Raw genomic sequence first — 4,737 nt, 5'->3', positions numbered from 1 at the left:
AGTATGGCGCTCTCCTTCCCCCAGCCCCTCCGCTGCAGGGAGGGCCCTGCATCTCATCCAATATATTCTCCTCCCTCCCCTCCCCGCTTCCCTCCCCTCCCCTCTCCCCTCCCCTCCCCTCTCTTCCCCTCCCCTCTCCCCTTCCTCCTCTCTCAACTAGAGGACTGGGTATGGAGAGTCACTCTCAGCCAAGACTTTTTTTTTTTTTTAACATTTTGTGTTATGTGACACTGCCAGGGTAGGATTGACTTACCAAATAAAAGGACATTAGAAGTCCACAGAGCCAGATCAATCTTTAATGAAAAACCAACAAACATTAAAAAGCTGCCACTAAGTAGCTAGGGGTTGAAGGCAACTCCAGCTAATTGGCTCCCAGAGTGCTTTCACTTGCTGCCAAGTTCCAGCGAACTGGCTCTCAACCCAGCTCCACCAAATTAGGCCAGTTCTCTACAGGGCTTGTGTTGCTAAGCTGCTAATTAGGGTGATACGGGCTCCCCAGCAGCCCTGTCCAAACGGAGTTTCTTCTTGACATAGATAATTCCTGAGACTCGAAAAGTTTTAAACGTCCTCTAAAACTCTAGCTGCCATGTTGTAATCTGGATTGATCAATGATGATGAAATTGCTAAATAGTTCTGTCCTCTTGGCGTGGAGCAATAGCAACTCCCTGACAATCAGGGCACTGAGGGAGGGTGCAGAGAGATTTGCAATAGGCAGTACATTTCATACTGGTGGAGCAGTGTACGGTGATTTCTGCAAGCTGAGTCTCAGAATCACTTGGGGTGAGACACGCTTGCCCAACGCAGGCCAATCCCTCGGACACTCTGGAGGTAGAGCTGGACAGAAGTAATTAACCTTTCTCTCAACCTTCTACCCTTGATGGGTATATGAAGCTGGCACTGAAAACGGCTGTCCTATAGGAAGCAAGTGTATTGTTTTAAATCACATTTTTTACCAATATAGAACGGAGGGAAAAGAGTTGCATGGGATTTGACCTGATTGTTAGGGTCTCTGTTTAGCCTGGTGGCTTTGCATGTATCCATTTGTGGAGTGGTTTTTTTTTTTTAAGTCCTTTACTCAAAGGTAGTGAGAAAATGAGTAGGGATACTTGACTGGTTTGCTGGGGCTGCCGTAATGAAGCATGACAGACCAGGTGGCTTAAACAGCAGCCTTTGCTGTCTCCTTGTTCTGAGGGCCAGACGTGCAAGATCACGGTGCGCACCTGTGTCTTCATTTCCTGTCTCCTAGGGACACCCGTCACATTGAGATTAGAGCCCACTCAGCAGATGGCGTTTTACGTTAGTGGCCTCTTAGAAGGCCATGTCTCAAATGCAATCTTTTCCCGAGGTGCGTGGGGTTAAGATGTCAACATAATTGGGGGAACTCCGTTTAGCCTGTAATAGATCATTTGAAATAATAGTGGATTTTTTTTTTGGTGTGGTAAGGTAGAGAAGGAGAAAACTCATCTATTCCTATTTATGATAAATTTATTTTTTAATGACACTGAGAATACACTGAGAAGATGCCTGGGCATGTGTGCTGGTGAGATCTTGAACCACGGCCCATCGTGATGGAAGGCTCTGCCGGAGGAAGGAAGTCTCCGAGCCCCGAAGCCCAGCGCTGGCCTAGTCCAGGAGGTCCCTCGTAAAGATATAAATGACCGCCTACTCGTGAGAACTCTTCAATTGCTCCTTTGTTCACACTGCCCCCGACAGCCAGGGCGCTCTCAGAGCCTGACGTCATAGACTTGCCCTTCCCAAGAGGTTTTTCCTCTCTTGGCTCCTCGAATGCTCATAAAAATGTATCAGTTTAAAAGGTAAAGCATGTGTACAAGGCCTGAAGTCTTGGAGCTCTGGAATGCTAGACATCTGCTTAATTAAAATACTAAAAGATAATTGTTTTTTTGCCTGAATAATCCAGTCTCTAAATATGTGGCTCCTAGGAGTGATCCCTTTGGTGAATCTGAACGGAAGTTCAGTTTTTATGAAATTCAGTATTTCCAGAGATGGGAAGGTGGGAAAGAATATGGAAACAAAGCAGAGTGGGGAGTCGAAGAGTCTGTGCGTGTCTGTGTGCATGCATGCATGAGTGTGTGTGTGTGTGTGTGTGTGTGTGTGTAGGGGTGTACAGATAAGAGAATGCAGGCTGGGGCACTCTCATAGAAGGCATGATCTACCTGGGTTATGGGCTTAGAATCTTTTTTTAAGCTATATCTATTTATTTGAAAGAGTTACAGAAAGAGAGAGAGAGATCTTCCATCTGCTGGTTCACTCTCCAAATGGCTGCAACAGCCTAGATTGGGCCAGGCTGAAGCCAAGATCCAGGAGTTCATTTGGGTCTCCCATCTGGGTGACAGGGGCCCAAGTGCTTGGGCCATATTCTACTGGTTTTCCCAAGCCATTACCAAAGAGTCATATCAGAAGTGGAGCAGCCAGGACTCAAACTGGTGTCCATAGGGGATGCTGACATCACAGGTGGTGGCTTTACCCACTATACCACAATGCCAGCCCCAAGAGAGAAGAGAATATTCCTAGTTTGAGTTAATTTGAACAAATCTCTGTCTCTTGATGTCACCTGCAACAGATAAAATCATCATTTGTGCTCATTCTGTGCCCCAAATTGATTAGTGTTCCATTCCTTGAGCATTCTGAGTACCTAAAGCTGTGACCAACAAAGTACAAGATACATTCAGTACTCTCAGTGAGTTTCAAGTTTATGGGCAGACAGTGAATAGTGTCAGAGAGACACATGAGATGAATGAACACCATGTTAAAGGGGTAAGGATGGATTTTAGTTGGTAATATACTTTTGCAATAGGGACAAGAGTCAGGTATGACCTGAAGTCAACTTCAATTTCTAGAGAAGTGGCCAGGAGTTTTAAAGGGGGAGAGGGTGGGCTCAGTAATGTCAGGGAACTGAAAAAAGTACAAAGTAGAAGCTGAGGGTCGGTCCATGTGAAAGCCAAATGAGTAGGCTAACTGCTGCTGGTGGAAGGTAGGCTCTCTCGCTCCCACAGAGACTGGGACACAGGAGCCCTATCTTCAGGGGTCGGCTAGAACCACCAGGCAGTTCCCTTGGCAACCTGAGTTCTCTCAGGCAGACACTCTATGGGACCTAGAGATATTCTCAGGATGAAGCCTTGAACCCTCAGACTACTAGGTCAAGTGTTTGTTCAAGTCCTTGTAGGTTGACGTTGATGCCCAGTCAAGAAGAAAGCTCAGAAGAGCCTAGAGTTAGAGGCTAGAGTTAGTTAGCTCAGAGGCTAGAGTTAGTCAAAGAGAGAGTCTCTGTCGATGCACGAGGTCAAAGATAACAACTCCATGAGACAGAGGGCAATGTGAAGGCTATCATAGGGTTACAGTCTACAAATGACCAGCTAGTGCCTTAGAAGAATCCCTGTCTCCTTAACAACTGGCAGCTGCCACAAGAGAAGTGAACTCATAGCTGTTCCTATAGATCAGGAAAAGAAAAATGGAGAAGAGAAACTTCAAGAATGGATGGAGTAGGAATGTTCTCATGATGAGCCGGGCGTAACCATTTCTACCTGTTTTCCACTGGCTTCTTTTAGCTGGCATTTATTTGATTTGGGATTCAGGAGAAAATTACTAAACACATTTATAATAAAATGCAAGTCACATTTCAGTCAGTCTCCCGTTTCTAAACAGATCTTTCTTTCAACTTCATCCCCTTTCCAAACAAACAGGCAAACAAACATATGACTTCATGACCAGCTCATACTATGGTCACCGTCGGTGGAAAACTAGATGCTGGCTGGGGCCACAGTAATTTCTGGGAGGCCACTTTGGTCCTCAGTGAAAACTGGTCATCACAGAACGCTGACACCTGACCCTTCTTCGGGAGCCTGTCCAGCATGGCTAACATTGGCTGCCTGAATTAGAAATTGCAGAGGGAAAACACACCAGGGGCTGAGGGGTTTTCAAAAGTCTTTTCTTGCTGGACAAGGAAAGGCGGCCAACAACAGCAACGAGAGTAGGCTCCGGTTTAGAAAAGCCATCTAGGTTCCACCTCAGGAATGTGAAGGAACCTCGGGTCTTTCTTAAACAATGTCTTCTCATCCAACTTGCTTAAAAAATGAGTCCACTGTGGTGTTTGGGTCACTGTCCCTTTTCTATGGCTTTTAAGCATTTTTTTGACACTTTAAAAGAAAAACCAAGAATATAGGATGCATTGGAGACACCCATTTTTCAACAAAGAAGATATTTTCTCACTTTTCTGCACCAGGCTGCCCTATTCAGGGCAGAGGACTGACCTGCTCTCAGAGCTCAGAGTGTGTGCATCCTGGGGTCATGACCTGATAGCTCTTTTTTTTCCCCCTCAGATTTATTTTATTTATTTGAAAGACAGAGTTACAGAAAGAGGTAGAACCAGAGAGAGAGAGAGAAAGAGAGAGAGAGGGAGGGAGGGAGAGAGAGGTCTTCCATCGGCTGGTTCACTCCCCAGATGGCCACAATGGTCAGAGCTGAACTGATTCAAAGCCAGGAGCCAGGAGCTTCCTCTGGGTCTCCCACATGGGTGAAGGGACCCAAACACTTGGGCCATCCTCCACTGCTTTCCCAGGCCATAGCAGAGAGCTGGATTGGAAGAGGAGCAGCCAGGACTCGAACCAGTGCCCATATGGGATGCTGGCGCTGCAGGCCAAGGCTTTAACCCACTCACCCTGATATCTCTTTATCTTTTGGGGAAGCCAGGCCTCCCTTCATTCAGCTGCTAGGCAAGCA

This window comes from Oryctolagus cuniculus, chromosome 2 (assembly GCF_964237555.1).
Source record: "Oryctolagus cuniculus chromosome 2, mOryCun1.1, whole genome shotgun sequence".
Taxonomy (NCBI): Eukaryota; Metazoa; Chordata; class Mammalia; order Lagomorpha; family Leporidae; genus Oryctolagus; species Oryctolagus cuniculus.
The sequence above is the reverse complement of the archived record's forward strand: the minus strand, read 5'-3'. Positions refer to the sequence as shown.